Source organism: Vigna unguiculata, chromosome 4 (genome assembly GCF_004118075.2).
Source record: "Vigna unguiculata cultivar IT97K-499-35 chromosome 4, ASM411807v1, whole genome shotgun sequence".
NCBI classification, from domain to species: domain Eukaryota; kingdom Viridiplantae; phylum Streptophyta; class Magnoliopsida; order Fabales; family Fabaceae; genus Vigna; species Vigna unguiculata.
Window position 1 is genome coordinate 42,093,538 of NC_040282.1, and position 12,614 is coordinate 42,106,151.

A 12,614-nucleotide genomic window follows, 5' to 3' on the forward strand; every position below is an offset into this window, starting at 1 on the left:
TATTATATATTCAAATAAAAAATTGCATAAATTATATATGTAAGTTCTTTTTTAATTGTGATATTCTTTTGAGTGATGATATGTGACTTTAAATCTTAACTATTTTTATATGATTATGTATATGGCTATCGCGGTTAAATATGTTTTTTTTCCTCAAGTTTTAGTGAATTTTGGAATTAGTCCCTCTTCGAAATTTTATACAAATTTTGTCCTTCATCTTTAGAAATACGTGAATTTAGTTCTTCTTACCAAATTTTATTTAAGTTTATTTGACATTTTAAACGTATTTTATGATAATATTTGAGTTAACATTGAAACAAAAATGTGTCGAACGATGTAAATAATTCAAATACTATCATGAAATGTGCTTGAAATGTTAGAGAAACTTAAAAAAAAAATGGTTAAGAGGACTAAATTCACGCATTTTTAAAGATAGATGACTAAATTGGTCAAATTTTTTGAAGAGAAACTAATTTCAAATTTCACTGAAACTTAAAAAACCAAAAACATATTTAACCATATGTCTATATTATTCTTTTTTGTTAGAAGTCTTACATCGACCAGATAAAATCAATTTATAACATATTAATGGATGCAAATCTTATTTTACGAAATGAGATTTTGTAATATTTGAATTAAGTTTAAAATTTTCTTCTTAACATAATATCATAATCATGAATTATCCTAACGAAAGTTTTACCTAGACTGTTATCACGTCACTTGTTAATATTTAGTCTCATGTTTAAGATGTATATATAAGAATCAAAAGTGTTATGGTGTTGACTTTCCTTAATTATGCATGTTATAAGTTGGATTTTTTGTTTTTTTTTAAAGAAAGAATTAGATTAAATATATTGATGGAAGATATGATGTTTTAGGCAAAGGAAATATTTGCATGTCTTCCCTGTATTTCAACATTATGATTGTGAGAATCAAGTGTGGCACAGAGGCCTAGGAATATAGGATCTGTAGGAAGATTGTTGTGTTGTTGTTCACGCATGTGATCACATTTGGGTCATTCCAGTTTCAACCCACTGGGACAAGGAACGTGCACACAGGGAACTTTCTTCAACATTTTCTTTCTCCTAACTTTGTTCACACACACATATTTATGTGTATATATTAATGAGTTTAAATTTGTTGGAAGTTCAATATCGATTAGAGATAAGACAATTTTATAATATATAAGTGAAGTGAAAACATCATTTTACAAATCGATTTTGTGGGATTGAATTAAACTTAAAACTTATTTCTAATATGATATCAGAGTCGAGTTAGAGACTATCTTATAGTGAGATTCATTATCTTTTCGACAAAAACAAATTAGTGTAATTATGATCAAGGACATACATGTTAAGAAGACCACGGTTTAATGTGTAATCGATAACCATTCAATTTTGTAAATTTGATCAAAGAGAACTTTAACCACAAGAAATTTTACTATTGATGACTTAAATTGAATTATCTTTTTCTTTTAGATAACGTTAAATAATATTTTAAGTTGAAGTTACATTAAAATGTAAAATAAATAAAAAATTGTAAAAGTACGAGTGTGATACTTTTGCATTGAAATATATATAACAAAAAATGTTAAAAGTAATGTGACATAATGAGATATATAAAACAAAAATAAGATAAGATTTCGTAGTATAACTGAAGATGACTTTAAAAGTCATTTTCATATATACAAGAGATTATATAACAATATTTATTTAATGTATCATATAATTTTATTTGTGGATCATTATTAATGTGAGATAGATGCAATGTTATCTTTTAAAATGAAAAAAAAAAAACTTAATGTGAAAATTTAAACAATTAATGCTCGAGGTTTTGAATTTTACCAATTATTAATATAACAAAATGAGTTATCACTTATTTAAATATTAACCTAAATATATTTTTGAAACAATGGTTAGTAAAAATTATTATATAGTATTATTTGTAATTAAATAATAATATAAATATTTCAAATTCATCAAATATTAATTAATGTTCATAAAACTGTTGAAATTATATATACATATTACCAATTTTAAAAAATTACAAACTTTTTTATTACAATTTTTCGGTAAAAAATTACTTTTATCGCATAAATTGAATGAGGTGTGTCATTTTTTTACTATAATTAATTATTAGTTTAGATTCAACACACCTTGTAGGAGAAAAGCATTACTTTCATATTGAAGAAATAATATAAAAGAGTAACTTTTTTTTTCGTAAAAAAAAAAATGTATAAGGAGATAAAGTATCTGCTTATTTTGTATTTTTTAAAATTGTAATTATCATAATCGATTAAGATTGTCTCTAACCATACTTCATTAAAGTTTGATCAGTTAGAATTATAATGTATTTAGTCAAGTATAATACGAAATGTAATGAACTAAGATATAATAGAAAGGAATATATTACATTATGTTTCTATCTTTGTTGAATTTTTATTTCATAATTTTAAGGTCTGGTATTTATTTGTCAAACAATCGTTTTTGAAACTAAGGAGAAAAGATGAAATTAATTTATTTATTGTCTAAATTAACTACTGTAAATTTGAACTTTTAAATAATTTTCTATGTTCAGTTATAAAGAAATAAAAATATATTCAAAATTTTATAATTTTTCATAAATTTTATATTTCGGTTGTCTAATCAATCAAAACATAGAAGCTCTTTATGCTTCGGTTGTCTAATAAATAGTTGAGATAGAATATAGGTTAATTTTAATTTATGAAAAAAAGTTACTTTTAACTTTTTCTTATATTTTTGTAAGGAAAACTTAATTTTCTACCAAAAAAAATTAAAAAATGGAATCTCAATATACATTTTTTTTTTACCAAAATTACTTATTTTAGCTGTCTTTGAACTAATTTATCCTTTTGTTGTTGGGCTGTCACTCATGTGTTGAAGTTTGTCGAATTGATTCTCACTTTGACTATTATTTTGACATAATGAGATATAAAACAAAATTTGAAAAAAGTTGGTGGTTTTGTTATAAGTAATTTGGTTCTTGTTTAATTTTTGACAATTTATTTTTTTGTCCATAAGTGTTAAAGCTAAATAGCAAGATTTTGAGGTTCAAAAAGAAAGATTTGGGAGAGGTTAGGGTTAGGAAGTAGAGATTTGATAAAAGTAATTCTGACGAATAAAGAGATATAATATGTTCAACACTTTGTTAAGATAATAGTTATAGTATTATTTTGATGAATTAAAATTTAAGTTAATTTTATAAAATCAACTGATACTATAAAATTTGTATTCTAATTATATATTACTCTATCTTTTGAAAAAAAAAATCTTACTTAATTTATAACAATACATAAAGAGATTCCCTCTTTGGTGTCTACATTTTAAAATATCAATTTTACCATTTAAAATATAATCATTTATTAAATTTTTGAAAATTGATCGTAACTTTTACAAACTTTTTTAAAAAATCGTCTATCTATACTTTTTTTTTCTATTTATCAGTCATTATTCTCTCATCTTTTATGATATATTTCACTTTATTTTTAATAAATATAATTTTATTTTATACATTAATTTAAAAACATTACATTATCATCACCTACTAATATGTATATAAAAAGTAAAATGATGAATAAATAAATTTATATTAATAAAGAAAAAATTGATGGAAAAAATATGTATATAAAATGATTACTTAACCATTATAAAAAACAATCCCATTTATCAGTAATTATAAATAATTTAATTATATTTTAATTTATATGAGATCTGTAACGTAAAAGGTTACTGATAAAAATTTATTTTAAATAAAATATTCTTCTTGTTTAGAAAACAAAATTTACATTTTAGGAGATACTTTCATTTTTTCTTCTTTTTTTTGTTTAACATAATGTTTGAGTGGGACAAACCTAATACCATTTTCTTTTTCTGAAAATGTAATCTAATCGTATACAATTGCTTTAACAAATCCGGAACTCAAAAACACACAATTACTTTTAACATATTTTAAAATTATTATTATTATTATTAAAATTTGATAACTCACTCCTTTATTCAATTATAAACAACAACAAAAAGTATTATCTCATGTCCTTTTTAAATTATTTCCTTCTTAGTTAATCTATTTCGAACAATATCCTTTAATTATAAGACATTATAAAACTTACAAATTGAGGATAAGAAATGATTTAATATTTAAATAACTATGTGATGTGAATGTTGTGAGTGAATATATATTAGTATAAAAAAATTAGGTTTAATTACTTTTTTTTGTCAATATTTCTATTTAAAAATGTTAAATTGCTCGTCTAATTTTATAAAATTTCAATTTGATCTCAATTTTTAAAAAATTGATGTAATTTGATTATTTTTGTTAGATTTCTTAAAACGAATAAATGATTTTTTATCAACATTGAAGTTGTTAATAAAAATAATTTGTTTTATTGATGTAATCATAGTGTCAATTTTAATAAAAAATCTTTTATTCACTTTAAGAAATTTAATAAAAATAATCAAATTGTATTAATTTTATAAAAATCATGACCAAATTAAAACTTAAAAAATTAGAGGATCAAATTGAAATTTGTAAACAAAAATAGGAAAAAAATAATCAAATCAAAAATATTTATGGACAATTTTTTGGATTCTAGCAAATTCTCAGCTTACTCAATTAATATGCCACTAAACTTGAAATAAAGGATATAATAATATAAAAATAATAAGTTGAGAAAAAAAATCAAGACAAAAATAACAAATTTCATTATTTATTTAACTTTTCCATATTTTTTTAACCAAACAAACAAAACTATTTGTCTTATTTCCCCATCTAATTTCTCCTTAAACAAACCACAAATCATTTTTTATTTTTGTAAGGTCACAAATTATTTTTATTTTATAAGGTCTTCAATTAATTCAGCTATATATCATGTGTAAGTTTATTTCCATAAGTCCATGACATGTTTTATTAATTTTCAAGATTGATGGATGAGACATTAGACATGCAAAAAATCAAATCCAAAAATGGTAGGCACATGCCATGAGTGCAAAAGTCTTCCATCAACATGCATAATTTATATAGGTCACTAGCTCACATATATCTATCGCCTATTTCGTAAAATTAACGTCTAATTTATTATTATTGCAAAAACTTTATATATACTAGAAAAATACAGGCGCGACACCGATGTACACGTGTGTTCGTATTTTTTAAAACAATAATTAAGTGTATAATTGAAAAATGAGAAGTGAACACAAAAAAAATCTCTTCATATATATATATATATATATATTAGCGTATACACAAATATTGTTGTGTTTATATATACGTATTTTTTAAATATACGTGATATTATATTAGTAGATGATGATAATTTAATGTTATTAAGTTAATATATAAAATAAAATTATATTTATTAAAAATAAAGAAAAATATATTAGAAAAGATGAGAAAATAACGGTTGATAAATAGAAAAAAAGAAAAAAACATAAATAAACGATTTTATAAAAAAAATTATAAAAATAACCATCAATTTTTAAAAAATTAATAAAATAATTATATTTTAAAGAATAAAATTGATATATTAAATATGGTTATTTTAAAGTTTTATTTGACCTATTTACCTATTAAAAGTTTGTTTCATATAAGGTAATTCATTCCTAGGTACACCCATAATTTCAACCTGCTTCATACAAAAATTTTAATTCTGTAATGTATAATTTTTCAAAACGGTAAAATTTGGAATATAAAATAAAAAATTCTTTTTTGGATTATATAATTCATAATACATCTTTTATATTCTAGATTATACATTCTTAAAATATAAAAAAAATGTATTTCAGATTCTATATTTTAAGGATATAAAATAATTTTTTTTTTAAATTGTATATTTTGAAAAGTTTTAAAAGTGATAGTGGTTTAAAAATAGTGAGACTCAATTATTTTAATATTAAAAGGTTTTAGTATAAATAGAATTGTTATAAACGAGTTTCATTATTTTAAAAAACACCATCTCTCTAGAAACCACTTTTCTAGAGTTCTCTAACTTCTCTCGAGAGGTTCTGTCTCTCTGGTCGTCTGATTGAAGAACCGAGACCGTAGGATTGATCCTTTCGGCGACCTCTTCAAATTGGACCAATCATTTTCTCCGTTCGCGTAAGTTGAGTTTCCAGTCTCTTTTTTAGTCTTTTTCTGTTTTTTGTTGCATGCAAGCCCTCTTCCGCTTGCATGCGACGTTTTAATCATCAGTATGAGTCTCTACTGATCAGTGATCATAACGGTATGTCTTGATCGTTCTTGTGATGTTTCTATGTGTAGATAGAGCATCCTGTGAAGTTAGAGGTGTTGACGTTTTTAAGGCGTTGACGTTTATAAAGTTGTCTAAACATGATAACAGGTAAGGGAAGCTAACTGTTTTACTTGAATTTCATTTAGAAATCATTCTGATGACTTTGAATTGCATGATTGATTGTTGTATGAGTGCTTGAATTGCGTAATTGAGTGTATGCTTGGATTGTGCTAGATTTCTTTGCTGTTGCATGTGAGAACAGATTGAGAATCTGGTATTTTCGCCTAAGCGAGCAGCTCTCGCCTGAGCGAAAACACCAGAAACTCATCCCCTGTTTCTGCGTGAGATCTCGCCTAGGCGAGCCAGTCTCGCTTGAGCGAGAGTCACTCTCGTCTAAGCGAGACAACTTAGCCTGAGCGAGAATTCGCCCAAAGTTTGGGTTGTTCTCTGTTTTGAGCCTCGCTCAGGCGAGAATGATTCGCCTAAGCGAGAGAGCCTTTTTGCCTAGGCGAGACCTTCTAGCTTGGGCGAGAACCCCTGAAGTTGAGTGCTATTTCTTTGTTTCTAATGGATGAAGCTATGTTTGAATGTTAAAATATGAACTTAGTTATGATATGCATGAATTGTTATGACTGGTAATATGTGTGGTGAAATTGCATGAAGTTGGAATATGAGAAGAAGTGGTTGAACTAGGATTTCAAAGGAAATTCTAAGAGGAATGTTTCTGTGTTGGAGTTCGAGTTTAGTAGAGTTTGTCTTTGAAACCGAAAGTATTAAGAACATAAAACGTCTTGATAAAGTAATGAGGGTGCACACTCATGACTAGATCAAAGATTATTTTCCTTTCTTAATTTTACTGGTTTGAGAAAATAAGAGAGATAGAGAAAAATTTTGGCTATCAATAGATGTTAGAGTTTTGCTTTCTGTGTCCATGTTTGTTTTGTTGCACCTCTGTGGTTTGCGTTTAGTGTTTATAGTGATAGAGGAATGCAGATTCAACGTGAACTTGACCTGCTTACCTTTATGAGGGTTGGATATAGCTTTTGAGATAACTTTTCGTCTCAAGGATATAGGTTTGTTGTATGAAGTAGATCGATAAGCGAAGAAAGTTAAGCTTTGGGTTAGTAGACTAGATAAAGAGGTTAAATTTTAGCATCAATGTTTAGACTAAGGAAGCTTCAAGGGCAGGCTCACGAGATCAAATATCACAAGTTTTCCAAAAGGAGTTGAGTTCAGAGGATAGAAATATTGAAGATATCAGTGTATGCCAGTGCAACAATGTTTTGAGAAAATCAACTTGGTTCTACATCCCGGCAATTCTGAGGTTTAGGGTTATCCAGATACATGCAATGTTAGGAGAAGTGTCATTGGATATAGTCGTAAGACTATATCTAGTGCTTTATTGGATTGGTGAAAGAGAAGCAATTGGCAGATCCTAAGTTGTAGGAAATAGTGAGTTTGCTTGACATCAAACAAGCTTAGAAAGATAAAGATCTTAAAGTGTAAAAAGACGACAAATCTCTAGTGGGAGGTTAAGACAGAGCAGAGTTTACGAATTAGTTAGGTAAGGTGATGTTTCCTAAGTAAAAAAAAAAATAATATGAGGATAAGAATGAAGTGGCATAAAGGTTTCATATTAGGTTCAATAATCGGTAGGAGATGCTTGGATCTTTTCAGTAGATAGCAGGATGTTTCAAGGAAAAGTAGTTCATGAGTATAAGCATTAACATTGGGGCTGAGGTAGAGAAATTCAAGTGTGGGGAGAAGAAGTGAACCGTTAAGTTTGATCTTGTGGGAACGATAAAAGCTAGAGAAGGCAGAGTACCGTAAATAATAAAAAGAGAAGAAAAATCTTAAGTAGTTAAAATGGTGTCTACGGTAGTTGGTGTTGGAGTTGTTAATGCAAATTATCAAATTCAAAAGGTGGTGTTTGAGATATGAGTTTTGGTTTCGTTCGTGATCATAAAACCTTGGTGTCGTCAATATGGTAAATGAGTCATGGTTAACTGCAAGAAGGAGTTGGAGTTTGAGCTAGTAGTTTTTCTTCTATGGCGAACAAGTAAATATTTCTTGGACGTGTGGTATATTTCGAGGTGATCAAATGATTCAAATTCAAAGTTAACTTAAATTGTTTCCTTTACAAGGTTTGGGAGCATAAATCTCAAGGGTGACTTGGTTGTTTTCCAAGCTCATTCTGGTGGAATGTGGTATCATAGGAAGTGATGTTCCTTGTTTCAAGAAGGTGAGTAAATGGTTGTGCATCAATGTATGGAACAAGTTGAAAAGTGAAGACAGAGTGTTACCGGTATGAGTGTTTATCTAGTAAAGGCCGCGAAAAACATATGCAAGGGATCTTAGTGGTGAAGCAGTTTTAGTTATGTTATGAAGCAGATGTTAGAACAATCACCGACAAGCGGTGGGATTCATTATGGCATTGATATATGAAACGTAACCAATATCAATAGTTTTACATTGGATGGTTTTGCTAAAAGTGTGGAGTCAAGACAACAGGTGGAGGAGTCCTTAGAAAAGCAATGGTTTAATCGCAGTGTATCATCGTTAGTAATCTAGTCTAACAAAGTTTGGAAAAAGAAGTAATTATATGTTAAGATCTATGACCGTAAGTGGTTAAGATGAGTGAAAAATGTGTTAAGAGAAAGGAAGTTCTAAGAGTGACTTTAAGTAAGGTTTTACAAGCAAGTCGTTATCAAGGTTTCGTGACAAGTTTCTCAAGTGTGAAGAGAGTCGTCAAGACGTTGAAGGAGAACATGATCGGCGCTTCAACGATTGATTATTCTTTTGCGGTTTATTGTGGTTAAACACATCATATGTGAAAATGGTTGTTGATCAAAGTGACGCAGCGAAATAATGGTGGGATATACTTATCAATAGTGGGAAAACAGAAGCAGAGGAGGTATTTTACTCATGACCTAGTGGTTGATGTAGTAGTGAGTTCTCCAAAACGACAAATATGTCAGTGTTATGAAGATTTGTTAAAGATGTTTAGTGATCATCAACACCTAGAAGTATGGAGTTGCATAGAGGGAGATGGATAGGAAATGAGAGAGATGAATCGAGCTATGGTTTTGAGTTGTGCTATCACCTTAGAAGTGGAAAAGTGCTAGTATATGTTTTAAGCGGAAAGAGAATTGCAGTGGTTGGTTCGACAATGAAAAGTAAGAATTGGTGGAGAGATGGTTGAAGATGTGTGGTTTAATAAAATGCTGAGGAAGTGTCAAAATTTGGGGTCGTTGTTGTCGCAAGTGAAGGGTCTACTCTGGAAGTGGGATAGCATTATTATGGACTCTGCTGCCCTGGTCAAAGTCAGTATGAGAAGCATGATGTCATGAGGATGGTGGTGGATAGGGTGGTCAAGAATGTTATGAAGTTGTGTGTGACCAAGTCAGATGAGTGGTACCTCAAGGAAGAAACTAGATAATGAGAAGTGATAACAATCGCGTTTTAGGTTGAGATTGGTTGCAAATCTTTACATTTTGGTAAACACCTACAAGACGTAGTGGAGAATGTGTGGAAGGTGAGTCGGCATATCAGACATAAGTGGGTTGGTTAGGTGTAAAGGATCATTCAAGTTTTAAGGTGGAAGGTGGAAAGTTGCTTTGAAAGTAGTGACTAGTCCAATATATACTGTTGAACATATATCGCTTAGCACAGAGACAGAGTTTTCAGTAAGTTTAGGTTTTGCAATCGTTAAGTCAATCATGTCTAGGTGGTTGTTGTAGAGAACATGAGGAGAACATGGTTTTCTTTCTATCTGACGAGTGAATTTTCGGGGACGAAAATTTTTCTTGTTGGGGAGAATGTAAGACCCTAGAAAATGGCGTTTTAAAAGTGATAGTGGTTTAAAAATAGTGAGACTCGATTATTTTAATATTAAAAGGTTTTAGTATAAATAGAATTGTTATAAACGAGTTTCATTATTTTAAAACACACCATCTCTCTAGAAACCACTTTTCTAGAGTTCTCTGACTTCTCTCTAGAGGTTCTGTCTCTCTGGTCGTCTGATTGAAGAACCGAGACCGTAGGATTGATCCTCTCGGCGACCTCTTCAAATTGGACTGATCATTTTCTCCGTTCGCGTAAGTTGAGCTTCCCGTCTCTTTTTTAGTCTTTTTCTGTTTTCTGTTGCATGCAAGCCCTCTTCCGCTTGCATGCGACGTTTTAATCATCAGTATGAGTCTCTACTGATCAATGATCATAATGATATGTCCTGATCGTTCTTGTGATGTTTCTATGTGTAGATAGAGCATCCTGTGGAGTTAGAGGTGTTGACGTTTTTAAGGCGTTGACGTTTATAAAGTTGTCTAAACATGATAACAGGTAAGGAAAACTAACTGTTTTACTTGAATTTCATCTAGAAATCATTCTGATGACTTTGAATTGCATGATTGATTGTTGTATGAGTGCTTGAATTGCGTAATTGAGTGTATGCTTGGATTGTGCTAGATTTCTTTGCTGTTGCATGTGAGAACAAATTGGAAATCTGGTATTTTCGCCTAAGCGAGCAGCTCTGGCCTGAGCGAAAACACCAGAAACTCATCCCCTGTTTCTGCGCGAGATCTCGCCTAGGCGAGCCAGTCTCGCTTGAGCGAGAGTCACTCTCGTCTAAGCGAGACAGCTTAGCCTGAGCGAGAATTCACCTAGAGTTTGGGTTGTTCTCTGTTTTGAGCCTCGCTCAGGCGAGAATGACTCGCCTAAGCGAGAGAGCCTTTTTGCCTAGGCGAGACCTTCTAGCTTGGGCGAGAACCCCTGCAGTTGAGTGTTATTTCTTTGTTTCTAATGGATGAAACTATGTTTGAATGTTAAAATATGAACTTAGTTATGATATGCATGAATTGTTATGACTGGTAATATGTGTGGTGAAATTGCATGAAGTTGGAATATGAGAAGAAGTGGTTGAACTAGGATTTCAAGGGAAATTCTAAGAGGAATGTTTTAGTGTATGTAAGGACATAAGGACTCAGTTTTGGTTGGTATCCTGACGCTCCTAGTAACCATTAAGACTCATGTAGAGTATGATGGATTACGTCGGGGGGAGTAGCAGGAGGTCTTGGTCTATGGACCCGATCCGCCATAGAGGTGATGGGACTTACCTTGGGAGTGGTTGGGTGATAACCCCTTGTGTCCAAATTCTGCAGAGTTTGGGAACCATCGCAGGTGCAAGCCACCAAGAGATTCGATGTCGCTTACATAATCCGGATATTGAGTTTAGAGTCATGTAAATGTGTTGTGGTGGTCTATATGATTCTGGTGATAATGAGAAAGATTGCATGGTTTCAGTTTATAATTGAACTGCATGATTCCTTAATCAGATTAGCTTACCCTTGCTTTTTGTGTTCCTGTCTTGTGTTGTATGTTTCCTTTTGCGATGATCACCTATTCGGTGGGAGCAGATATGGTTGTAGTGTCAAAGGCACTTCTGGAGGATGAAAAGCCATTGTGTTAGTGTTGAAGAGGAGGTTTCAAGTGGGAGCTTTAGCAGTGGTCGGTAGTACAAAGTTTATTAGTTTAGTTTAAGTGTATAAGTGATATATTTTTATAGTCATACCTTTTGTAAGACTGTATTAATATATTGGATACACTGGATTATCTGTTTTGGAACTATGATGAAACTCCCTATTTTTATTAGTTTTAAGCTGTTGAAATTGGGATGTTACAAAATGCAGAAAGAAATATATGGATTTTCATATAATGATTTCTGATTTTTTCAAAATTTTAAGAATAGGATTTTCATATTAAAATTTTCCTGATTTTTTTAAAATGAGATTTCTAAAACAAAAATATTTAGAACATATGAAATATATTTTGAAACAAATTTTATGGAATAATTTTTTTAAAACAAACTTTCTCGAACTTATATGCAATCTTTTAGGATAAACTTTCTGAAATAAATTTCTAAAATAATATTTCCACAACACATTAGGTATGCTAGCTAAAACATTGTTTTTAAAACAATATTTTAGGGAAAAAATTTAGAAACACATGAAATACATTTCAAAATCAACTCTCAAAAAATATTTTTTTCTTCTTCTTCCTCTAATGCAACAACTATACAGAATGAGAATGCATTTATTATTGTCCTTACATCAAAACAACTATTATAATTAATTTATTTCAAGCATAAATGCATTTTAAAATTGATTTCAGCATGATAATTCGTTTACATATTTAATCATGACATAAAAAAGTTATAACACACTCACCTATTAATCAAACTAAGCTAACGTTAAATTTAAAATCAGATAAAAGAATGGCATCCATTTTAGGACAACATATAACATTAATTTAGTATATTAACATTACTAAGTGAACTATCATAATTTTTGTATTAAACAATAAACAATCACAT